Source organism: Podarcis melisellensis, assembly GCF_964234715.1.
Source record: "Podarcis melisellensis genome assembly, chromosome: 6".
Lineage (NCBI taxonomy): Eukaryota > Metazoa > Chordata > Lepidosauria > Squamata > Lacertidae > Podarcis > Podarcis melisellensis.
In genome coordinates this window covers 22101786-22114555 of record NC_138538.1, presented here as the reverse complement: position 1 = coordinate 22114555, position 12770 = coordinate 22101786, and the positions used below count along the sequence as shown (strand labels likewise).

At 45.0% G+C, this 12770-nt stretch overlaps 1 protein-coding gene and 1 long non-coding RNA gene across 3 annotated transcripts in view; both read left to right on the top strand.

The window, feature by feature from the left end:
• The window catches only part of LOC309373214, a 131818-nt gene that overhangs the window by 88364 nt on the left and 30684 nt on the right, over positions 1-12770 (top strand). The gene's annotated exons all lie outside the window — the stretch shown is intronic.
• RIMS4 (regulating synaptic membrane exocytosis 4) overlaps positions 1-12770 on the top strand; it is a gene marked incomplete at its 3' end in the record, with an annotated part of 88287 nt that overhangs the window by 52860 nt on the left and 22657 nt on the right. The window lies entirely within an intron of this gene.

Below are 12770 nucleotides of genomic sequence, written 5' to 3'. Positions count from 1 at the left end.
TTCTATATATGGATAGCTCTCTTTTTTTGCCATTTTTCATGTTGTGTCCTGCCATTTATTTTGCACCCTTTAACACAGGAACAATTTCCTTTAATAACAACTGTCAAAAGCAAAGGCCAAGGTAAGGTTAATGAAACTGCCCGACTTGTGAAGGTCAGTGCTGCCTCAAGGATTGGTGAGAGGGGGTGTGAGGGCAAGGCAAACTCAGTTAGCTACCCCTCTCCCACTTTAGTCCAGACAGTGGCTACAGCCCTCTCCTCTTAACCACTAGAAGAAAAGGCTGTATGTGCATAGGAGCACAGGGAGCTGGCTGCCTTAAACAGAGAGGGACGCATTCTTGCATCCAGCGCAGTGTTGTTGACACTGACTGCAAGTCTCTTTCCAGGATTTCAGAGAGGGGACAAAATTCCCTGCTTTACCTGGACATGATGGGGGTTGAACCTGAGACATTCTGCATGCAAGGCATATTATCACTGACTGCACCTTCATCAAGTGCACACATTAACAGATATTAAATGTTACTGAATGGGCCTGTCCTGACAATGTTCAGCCTTTTTAGTCTGGCCCACTGGATTGAACCCCCCTCCCCAGCCCTGCTTTGTATCCTGGGTGTTTTTTCCTGCCTGGGATGTGTCTCTGACATCACCTCTTGACGATCGCTCAGTTGTTAGAGCATGAGACGCAAGTGTGGCCAGGATCCTGAGTTGCACAGACTTGACTTCAGATTAGAAGGTGGGGAGGAATTCAATGAAGTTTGCTTTTATAGGCAGACCTACTGATTCGAACTTTCTGAAACAATGTACAAACTGAAACAAGGCCCATGCCTCAAAATTCGCACTACTCTGAATTTTGCATTGTAATGTGTACACAAATGCATCTGCTTGAATAAAGTGTGTACAACATGCATATATTAATGAAAGTGGCATACAAAAATGCTTTCTATAGGATGGAACTGGTTTGTAGAAAAATGTGTGTATCGGGCGAAATTGTATTATAGGGAGAAATTTGCACTAAAATGCTGCTGAATTTTCATGAGGACTTGTTTCCCCCAGTAAACTGATGTGGAAACATGGGAACATAAGGAAGGCCGGCTGAATCAGGCCATTCATCCTTCTAGGCTGGCATCCTGCTCTCACAATAGCCAGCCAGATGCCTGTGGAGGCAGGACCTGAGGACAAGGAGCCAGTGTGGTGTAGTGGTTAAGAGCGGTGGACTCGTAATCTGGTGAACCGGGTTTGATTCCCCGCTCCTCCACATGCAGCTGCTGGGTGACCTTGGGCTAGTCACACTTCTCAGAAGTCTCTCAGCCCCACTCACCTCACAGAGTGTTTATTGTGGGGGAGGAAGGGAAAGGAGAATGTTAGCCGCTTTGAGACTCCTTAGGGTAGTGATAAAGCGGGATATCAAATCCAAACTCTTCCAAACAAGACCAGTTGCCCCTCCTGTGGCTTCCAGGAAATGTGAAGAAGTGAACTAAAGAGCAGAAAAACAAGAAACTGGAAATGGACAGATCCACCCACTCCTCCTTCAGATGCTTCTCCCTACCTCCTTATGAGATTCTCTTCCATTTTTTTTTTAAAGCTCTGTGCACGCATTGTGGAAGGCTTTTAGTGACTCAGATGACAAGCTCAAAGAATGACGCCAACTGACGGATTGTTGCCCCAAGGTCATCTCCTGCCATTTTCTATCGTTCTTTTCAACCAATATATTATTTAGACACCCATCACAGTTCTTACTTGCTCCTATATGAAACTCAATGTAAAATGCCTTCCTTCAGGTGCTCATCAAAATTCTCAACCCATTAAGGTGGAAGGACTGTAACTTGTCTGTCAGCGGCATGCTAGCTCTTCTAGTCACACTGCAATTGCATTCAGCTGGTTAAATGCTATGAGGAATGACTTTTCCTTAAGAGAACTTGAAGGGGGACGGAGTGTTCTCTAGTGAAATGGGCAGTTGATTCGTGATGCCCCCAAAGGGAGTATTTCCCCCCACAAAATGCATAATTAATTTATAGAAAAACAAAAGAAGCATCGTGCATATTTACTCGATCAATGCAAATGTCCATGTGTTGCTCTTCAACTAGATCTACTATCTCCTGTGCATTCACATGGGCAAATGATTTGGAGTGCTTCAATATCTTCCTTTGAGGTGACTCCAGTTGTGTTTTCCTTGAAGCTCCATTGTACATAATCAGAATTTGCCTACCGGCAGTGCCAGATTTACATGTAAGCTAAACAAGCTATAGGGACGCGGGTGGCGCTGTGGGTTAAACCACAGAGCCTAGGATTTGCCAATCAGAAGGTCAGCGGTTCGAATCCCCACGACTGGGTGAGCTCCCGTTGTTCGGTCCCTGCTCCTGCCAACCTAGCAGTTCGAAAGCACGACAAAGTGCGAGTAGATAGTTACCGGTCCGGCAGGAAGGTAAATGGTGTTTCCGTGCACTGCTCTGGTTCTCCAAAAGCTGCTTAGTCATGCTGGCCACATGACCCGGAAGTAGTACGCTGGCTCCCTCGGCCAATAAAGCGAGATGAGCGCCGCAACCCCAGAGTCGGTCATGACTGGACCTAACGGTCAGGATTTACCTTTACCTAAACAAGCTATAGCTTAGGTCCCCACTCTCTTGGGGGGCCCCAAAAAAATTAAAGGAAAAAAACCTGGATGTAGATTTCCAATATATAAGATAAAAAACAAATAAAATGAAACCTACATACAGCTTCAGTGTTTTGTGTTGTGTAGGCTCCTATGATGTAAGTAATGGGCTCCACCTGCTATAAAAAGGGCCCCGTTACCTTCAGTAGCTTAGCGCCTCATCAAACCTAAATCCAGCCCCTGAAACTGAAGCCCCTTGTGTTCCTAAATGCTTAGCATTGGAGCATCCTTAGAGCTCTTTCCACCCAACCTTCATCAGAGTGACCTTAGGAGCCAATCCAATGAGAGCCAGTGTGGTGTAGTGGTTAAGAGCGGTAGTCTTGTAATCTGGGGAACCGGGTTCGCATCTCCACTCCTCCACATGCAGCTGCTGGGTGACCTTGGGCCAGTCACACTTCTTTGTAGTCTCTCAGCCCCACTCACCTCACAGAGTGTTTGTTGTGGGGGAGGAAGGGAAAGGAGAATGTTAGCCGCTTTAAGACTCCTTAAAGAGAGTGAAAGGCGGGATATCAAATCCAGACTACTACTACTACTACTACTACTACTACTATTCTTCTTCTTCTTCTTCTTCTTCTTCTTCTTCTTCTTCTTCTTCTTCTTCTTCTTCTTCTTCTTCTTCTTCTTCTTCTTCTATCTTCAGTGGCCAACACCCTTCCCTTCATTCTGATTGGCTCTGTTTAGCACAAAGGGTGAGAATACTTCTCCTCATTGGCTAGAAAGCTTCCCTTTCATGCTGATTGGGCAGCTCTAGGACGCTGGAGACAGGAACCTTGCTGCAGAAATAGTAGGAAGTTTTTAACTCTTGCAGCCCCTGACTACTACACTCCTGCTTACTACTATCAGAAGCCATTCTTGGTCTGATCCTGCTCAGCTCTTCATGTGTGCACTCATATGACTCCAGTCATTGGCTGTGGCCTCCATGTGATTCCCCGCAGCAGACAGCTACTCCAAACAGCTTTGCTTGTTAAACACAAAAACATAGATAGATGCACACTGTAAATTAAAAGCAAGGGAGCGAAGCAAAGGCCTGCAGAATATTCAGTGAAGACGAATGGCTTCGTATACTTCCTGTGTGCATCAAGGCGTTTGGTATTCATGCCGTTCTGTTGAGATGCTATTTTTACCTCTCTTGTATTTTGGACCAAAGGGATTCTTTTCTTCAGCTCAGAACGGATGGATAATGAAATGCCTCCTGGCAAATAGTCCTCAGGGGGCTCTGTTCTCTGTATCTGAATACGTCAGGAAAGAAAGTGGGAAATCATTTAGGAGCAAATGCAGCCAATGAAAGAAAAACAAAGCAAAGCAACCCAGAGCAACAACCAAGAAACCAAATTATAAGAGAGACAGTAACAGTTCAAAGTTGGGACTTCAGAGGCCCAGGTTCAAATCTCTGTTCAGCTTTGAAGCTCACAGGGTTGATCTTGGGCCAGTCACTATCTCTCAGCCTAACCTACCTCATAGGGTTGTTGTGAAGCACTTCTTCCCTGGGACAAACCCGAAGAAGAGAAGAGGAGAATGCTGTGTGGCTCTTTGGGGCAAAGCTTAGCACATTACTGAACATAAACTTAGAATCATAAAGTTGGAAGGGACTACAAGGGATATCAGGGACGTGGGTGGCGCTGTGGGTTAAACCACAGAGCCTAGGACTTGCTGATCACAAGGTTGGTGGTTCGAATCGCCGCAACGGGGTGAGCTCCCGTTGCTCGGTCCCTGCTCCTGCAGTTCGAAAGCACGTCAAAGTGCAAGTAGATAAATAGGTATCGCGCTGGTGGGAAGGTAAACGGTGTTTCCGTGTGCTGCTCTGGTTCACCAGAAGCGGCTTAGTCATGATGGCCACATGACCTGGAAGCTGTACGCCGGCTCCCTCGGCCAATAAAGTGAGATGAGCGCCGCAACCCCAGAGTCGGTCACGACTGGACCTAATGGTCAGGGGTCCCTTTACCTTTTTACAAGGGTTATCTAGTCCAGCCCCCTGCGATGCAGGAATCTTTTTGCCTAATGTGAGGCTCGAACTCGTGACCTTAAAATTAAGAGTCTCATACTCTACCAACTGAGCTATTCCAGAATTTGGCACCTCTCCAAGTGAGCAGGGCAGGGCTTTCCTGTCCAGAAGGTAGGCGGTGGCAGAATCCAAGAGGCACTAACGTGGGTGTGTACACACACACACACACACACCCTGCTGCCAGCAGAGCTTTTCATGTGGATTGCAAGTTGTGCAGGTCTGTTGTTGATGAGGACTCACGGTAGCAAAGCCAATCTGCTCAACTCCTGTCGGCCCGTAAACCTTGGATCTATTAGTGCCCGGTGTGCTTTGGTGCAAAATAAGAAATCTTGGAAGGCAATCTGGTCCATTTTAAATCCAGCCACTGCCTGTTCAACTTCGAATCGATTCCACTTAATGTAGCAGATATGGAAAGCCCCACTCAGAGAGCTACTTCTACAGCCCCTTGAATCAATTTCCTCCTGTGTCACTAGAGTGGAAGCCAAGTGGGGACCTGAATGTCGAAAAATTGAATGGTAATCACAGCAGATGGGATTTAAAATGAGAAAGCTGAGAGAATCAAGAACTCAGAACAGAGTGGAGAAGCAGCAGGAGGATTTAAAAAGGAAGCAATAATGCTCAGGGCACAATCCAGCCAAAGATGAGGATGTCTAAGTCTTATTGATTTCAGTGGGAAAGATGTGCTCAATTTGGCTGAATCATAGAATCACAGAGTTGGAAAGGACCAACAAAGATAATCTAGTCCAAATCCTTGCAAGACAGGAATCTTTTCCCCAATGTGGGGCTAGAACAATGACCCTGATATTAAGAATCGCATGCTCTACCGACTGAGCCACGCCCTTAGTTTTTTATAAATTGTGCTCCTCAAGTTCTCTAAGGCACTTCTCACATATTATTTGTTTGTTATTTGTTATTATTTGGTTTGGTTTGGTTTTTTTATTATGTTTTATTATGGGGGTTATTGTTTTGTTTTTGTTCTAACTATTTGTGCTTTTATCCTGTATTTTTATCTTGTGAACTGCCCTGAGATCTTTGGGTCTATAAATTTTATCAAGAATAAATAACACATATTTTGTGTTTTTTGTCTTGTGTTTTTAATCTTGTGAACCACCCTGAGATCCACGGATGAAGGGCAGTATTCAAATTTAACAAAATAAATAAATAATCTCAGTAATTTTTGCAACACTCCTGCAGTGTAGACTTCGATTATCCTTCTATTACATATCCAGGGTGTTGGGGGGGATGGAGGGATAAAGCTGAAAGACAATGATTTACCTAAAGCTACCCAATGAGTTTATAGCAGAGCTAAAAATTTGCAAGGGGGTTTCCACATCACTGATCATGTTTCAGTCATTACACTGCAGCAGCTTTTACAAGTTCCCAGAAGAGTGGAATCACTGAAAAGTTGCAAACTGAAAAGTTAAATATGTAATAGCTGCATATGTTTCCACTGGTACGATAGCCCTGTGGCTAGATATGGCGATGTACAATAAGAAATTAAGATATTGAAATGCGTTGACATTTTGGCACAACGCGTGGATCTGAAAAATGCTTTGATGCATGCTCAGATGTTTACATGCCATGTCCTGGGGAATCTATAACTGAGCCAAGGTGTAGTGAGTCATAATTCTGAGACATGGTGGGTCATTCCAAGCACAAATGCACCATGCCAAATATCATCTCTCAGCATTAGAGATGACACGCTCTAGCCATTGTGTTGTTGTTTTCTAATGGTGGTTTGAATTCACCCTATTCTGTCGGTATAAATGGCTGCAGAATAGATTATCAACATTTTGTCTTTATAACCTCAAAAGAGGTGGAACTTGGCCACTAGAGAGGGTGGTCGGAACAGTGAGTGAGAGCGCTCTGAACGCCCCGTCATGTGCTAGGAAATATTGTGAGTCATTGCATCTTGTTCATGCCAGTGGAGGAGCAAAGTGGAAGCAAATGGGCAGCATGCACAAGCAAATTGCTTGCTCACGATAAACCACAGTAATAATAATTTATTAGATTGTTCTCCCACCCTTCCCCCCACAAAGAAACATATAGAACAACAAATCAGTAAAAACAATATAGACCTTTTTTAAAAAAATGCAAAACCAAAGCATCCTTACAGCTAGCAGTTTCACGGTTGCCAAAGCACAGCATATTTCATTTTCTAGATGCCTGAATGAACAGGAATGTTTTAAAACCCCACCTAAACACTAATAGGTACATGGGTGGCGCTGTGGGTTAAACCACAGAGCCTAGGAATTGCAGATGAGAAGGTCGGTGGTTTGAATCCCCGTGACGGGGTGAGCTCCCATTGCTCAGTACCTGCTCCTGCCAACCTAGCGGTTCGAAAGCACGTCAAAGTGCAAGTAGATAAATAGGTACTGCTCCAGCGGGAAGGTAAACGGCATTTCCGTGCGCTGCTTTGGTTCGCCAGAAGTGGCTTAGTCATGCTGGCCACATGACCCAGAAGCTGTACGCCGGCTCCCTCAGCTAATAAAGCGAGATGAGCGCCACAACCCCAGAGTCGGTCATGACTGGACCTAATGGTCAGGGGTCCCTTTACCTTTACCTTTAAACACTAATAACCTATACATGTCTATATTACAGCAAGCGACTGGGCTGTAATAACTATCCAGTGCTGAATCCATGTACAGTAGTTATTCTTTACTCTTGGGTTGTTATCAGAACTATGTATGCTGCTGGCAACCTAGAGCACGGGTGGGCTAACGTTTGGAGGCTTAGGGCTGCATTTGGGGGGGTGGCTAGGAGGTCACATGTCACTGCTTGGTGGGTGGAGCCAAATAAAAAGTGGGTGGGACACCCCTTCTCTTCCAGTCTTTTATTCATTCCATCACAGTCTCACAACTCACTCTCTCCCCCCCCACACACTTTATTCCTTGATCACCCATTCATTCTCTTCCAATCCTTCTCTTCTGCTTCCTCACTCTCTCTCGCTCCGGGATGGGCTTGAAGGCCACCGTGAAGGCTGCGGAGGGCCACCTGTGAGCTCCATGATCCAGATGAGCATGGCTACTTGTGTGAATTCAAATGAATACATTCCCAGACTGTAATCTACTCTGTAGCAGCCTTCCCTTGGGTAGGCTGTCAATTAATTTAACCACCGCTAGCAAGTTTTAATTGCAACGTGCGCAGGGAGTATACATCTTCCCCTGCCATAGGAAAGAAGATCGATACTCAAAACAGATAGCCCTTAAGAAGCTAACAAAGGTAAATTATTTTCTCTTGGTGCATCATCACTCAGGGGACACCACAATTGTCACAAGGACATAATGATAGTGGATGAGATCAAGCATCCATTTGTCTCCACCAGTGGCCAGGTAATGCTAATCAGGCTTGGGAAGATGATGAGGGACATCCTTTACTTAACTGTTTTCCAGCATCTGATACTCCCACATTCAATGGATCTGGTGGTTGCATTTCACTTTCTGGCTCATACAAATTGATCTGCCTGCTCCCCACGAATGTTTAAAGCCATCAGAGCTAGAGGCCATTGACACTTTTTTTGGCTGTAATTAACCTGAAATTAAATATGCTTTTCTTTCATTGTTTGGGTTTTCTGTTCAATTTGCCTAGATAGTTCATGACCTTACAGATCTTGAACATTCCCTTCTTCTTCTTCTTCCTCCTCCTCCTCCTCCTCTTCTTCTTCTTCTTCTTCTTCTTCTTCTTCTTCTTCTTCTTCTTCTTCTTCTTCTTCTTCTTCTTCTGTGATCACTTGTACCTGGGTAAGATTGTCTTCCATGAATATGGTCTTAACAGTGTGTCCCTAAGTGACTGTGGAGGCCAATTCTGGATCCACACATCCTTCTACAGTGGGGATATAGGTTTGTGAGTGGGAGTTAATCATAGCGAGGATTTGCCAAATGTGTCTTCCTCACCCATCCTTTCATTGTCTCTTTTAAAAAACAAACTAAAAAAGAAAAGAAACAAAAAGCCAAAGTCTTTCCTCCTAAGCATGCTGGGGGGATGGCAACCCTAAAAGGCGATGGAGCAGGTGTAAGATGGGGGGGGGGCAGTAGCTTTGCCAGATGTTTAAGCTCTGTCTCCTCACCTCTGGAATACCTTACCATTCCTCCTCTGGTTTCTGATATCTGTCCAGGTACTGCTGACATACTTTACTGCTTTCACTGCAACTGTGATTCTAGATGCTTGGGTTTTAGAAGGGGGGAAGGAAGCTGATATATTCAGTGTGCCAGACTCTGTGCCAAGTATCCGACTGCATGCATGGAAAGTCTTTGGGTTCACTGAAGACACATCACCTGCTAATATTGCACCACATTCATTGTCACTGCTGATCTCTCTAGCTTGAGTTCAATTTGGTTGCATAAGTCCCATCCCTGAAAATAACAACAACAACAACAACAATTTTATTTATACCCCGCCCATCTTTTTTTTTCCCAGCAGGAAGTTTGGAAAGCACCAGAATTTTCATCTGTAAATAACTCTCCTTTAGCGGACTGGTTTTCAGGTTTCTCCTTACAGCTGTGAGTGATGGTTTTTAAAGCCACGAGATGATAGCAAAAGCACTTTGCTCTGTCTTTCCGTTCATGTCCTTCCATCACACGAAACACAAATTCAAGGAGACAGCTGAGGTGACATGACAGTACTACAAATCTACCCACAGCCAATTTGAGAGATGGCCAGTTTTAAGAAGCTATCTCAAAAGGCCACCTTAGAGGTGGCTGAAGATGTCCCATCTGCTTGCATCGTGGCGTTGGCTGATAAAAAAAACAAGCCACACTTTGGTACTGTGGTATCTGAAATGGAGGGAAGGGTGGAATTTATGTAATTGTGGTGCACGGTAATTAAGAGGAAGCCGGGAGTGATCTTCCGCAGTTCCTCTGTATCAGTCTACCCTTCTGTGCTTCCCATCTGGCTGGGGGTGAGGGAAACAGCAAAGGCAAAATGAGAAGTGTATTAGCAGCAGCTGAGCCCTAGCCAAGGCTTTAGCTTCTGGAATCATGGATGGCACTGATCATGTGGGAGACGCTTCGTGAAACCAGATGCTACCTCTGAGGTTGGACACTGCAGCCTCTAACATTGCACCTCATGGCTTGAGATTTGGCACTGAGTCGGGAGAGGATGAGAGCAGGAGGTGTTGGGCAGCCAGTGGCAAATGTAACCATTGTCAAATAAGCGCCTGCGACATTTGTCACAGCTGCACTCCTAGGCAATAGCCAAGGATTTCCTGACTGAGGGGAAAATCAGGATTGCAGTATCCCCAATTTGGGTGCTGGGAATTTGAGCATCTCACCAGAGGAAAAGCTACCTTAGGGGATTCATTGCAAAGGTGGATGATGAATGCATTGACATTACATTATCATAATGTAAAGTTTTAATAACTTTACATTTGAAGTCATCAGCTGGGAAGGCCTCTATTTGTGGAACTTCCTTCATGAGTTTCAGAGACTATGATATAAATGTCTAAGGGCTTTGGCATATTGTGGATATCTATAGATGTATAACTGTTTATAGGATCCAGTATTCTGCTATTTATTTATTACTTTTACATCCTGTCTCTTCCCTCTGTGGAATTCAGAAAGTTTTTTTGGATGTTTCATTGGAATCTCCTTTCTTGTAACTTGAAGCCATTAGTTTGAGTCCTCTGGAGCAGGAGAAAACAAGTTTGTTCCATCTTCCATATGATAGCCTTTGAGATATTTGAAGATGGCTATCACATCTCCTCTCAGTCTCCTCTTTTCCAGGCTAAATATACCAAGCTCCTTCAACTGTTCCTCATAAGGCTTGGTTTCCAGACCCTTGATCTGGGTTGCCCTCCTCTGCACACATTCTAGTGTGTCAAAATCTGTCTTAAATTGTGGCACCCAGAATTGGACACAGTATTCCAGATGTGGTCTGACCAAGGCAGAATAGAGTGGTACTATTACTACCCTTGATTTGGACACTGGAGATGAGAACATCAGAAGAGCCCTGCTGGATCAGGCCAAAGACTAATTTAGCCCAGCATCTTCTTATGCTTAGGGGAAACTTGCAAGCAGGACCTGAGTGGAAAAGCACTTTCCCAGCATGTGAGTTTGAGCAGCCGCTATTCAAAGACATGCTGCATCTAACAGTAGAAGTAAAACATAGCTATCATAGCTAGTAGCCACGGATAGCTTTATCCTCCATCAATAACCCTCTTTTAAAGCCATACAATTTGGTGGCCCTTTTTCATTTCCTCAGGTGTTTCTCCACTCTGCTAGACAAAGGGCAGGGGAGGTGAAGAAGAGACATTTTCTCTAGCTATCACACATAGGAAGAGAGAAGTAGAGGGAAGACTTGGCAATAGGCTATTTGCAACAGAAGCAGTGGTGTTGTGACCTTTGTTGGTGCCCGCGGCATGCATACGCACCTCAGGCAGGACCAGGGGCTGAGCGCAGAGGTTGAACAAAGCCTGTCACGCCAGCCCAATCCTCACTGCCATTGCCGGGTAGGAGGGTTCACAGGGCCGCACTGTGCCACCTGCCTGCCTGCGCAGGGGGGAACCTGGCTGGCTGACGTGGCCTGTGGTGGGCACATCCCTGCAATGCTGGCTGGGCAGCCATTCGGTAAGGGGGCCAGGGCAAGACCAGCCAGGCCAGGCTCCAGGACCCAGAGACCTGTGGTGGCTTGCAGGGCAGGGATCCCTATTGGGGAAGAGTCTGGCTCATGCCCCCTGAAGATCATGCACCCGGGGCTATGGCCCCCTAGCCCTGCCCAAACTATGCCCCTGAGTGGAAGATCTGTCCTCCTTATTCCTCCCTTGCCTGGAAATGGTCCACTGGTAAGTCAGTCAACAGGGTGACAGTTCATATAGGGTAATATCAAGGTTAACACAAAAAGGTGTAGTCTCATAAGGAAGATGTCTCTCACCTGGCAGGACATGAAAATGGCAGGTATCCGTCCCTTGCCAGAGAAAGACAGTACGAGAATAGCATTCTTAACGGCAGCATGCATTTTGCAGAGAGTTCAGCATCCTCATTCATTAGCAGAATTTTGCAGCCCTTTGTCAGCGTTATGGTTTAAGTATTGCATGTCAGCTGAAACTTCTTAGCTTCCTGACGTAAGCCAAAGCAATTAGTGTTAATGGTACTTATTATATATTCATTATATAACATAAATTTATTCAAAGAAATGTGGACTGTGAGAGCGGGTGATGAAAATAGAAACTCTGAATTTAAGAGGATGGGCTTTCGAAGGCCAGTTTTTCAGGGAAGGGACTCAGTGTTATTCATTCCGCGGGAAAGTACATCAGCAGGACATTTTCTCTGCAAATTCGGCCGCTGCAATGCAAAGTGATAATTCTCTCAAGCACACCAAACAATAACATCAAATGTGAAAATTTGGATGTAAATTTGAGAACTGGCATGCATAACCAGTTGCTAGGAAGTAAAATTGTTTTTATGGGAATAAAGGTAAAGGTAAAGGGACCCCTGACCATTAGGTCCAGTCGTGACGACTCAATAAAGCTCATCTCGCTTTATTGGCCGAGGGAGCTGGCATACAGCTTCTAGGTCATGTGGCCATCATGACTAAGCCGCTTCTGGTGAACCAGAGCAGCACATGGAAACACCGTTTATCTTCCCACCGGAGCGGTACCTATTTATCTACTTGCACTTTGACGTGCTTTCGAACTGCTAGGTTGGCAGGAGCAGGGACCGAGCAACGGGAGCTCACTCCATCGCGAGGATTCGAACCGCCGACCTTCTGATCAGCAAGTGCTAGGCTCTGTGGTTTAACCCACAGTGCCACATAGGTCTAAATACTCTTCCATATAGGAACATCTCCCAGGAAACCATAAGGTTATCCAAGTATCTATGTGCAAGGATTTGTTTGCTTTTTTCCATAAGAAGCAGGCATTCATGCTATCTCCCTGCTACATTTTGATCTGCAGTAGTTAGGGATGGGTGGGTGTGGAATTTGATTCTGTTCAGAATTAAAGCTGAATTTATCAAATCTACACTTTCTGAAACAATATGAGAATCAAGTCATAACCATCCTTTGAAATTGGCTTTTATCCAGATTTTGTAATGCAGTTCCCCAACCAACCAATGTTTTCAAAAACACGTATCTATGTAGAGTGCATAAAATGACTGCATTTGCGAAAGTATCATACAAACATGCA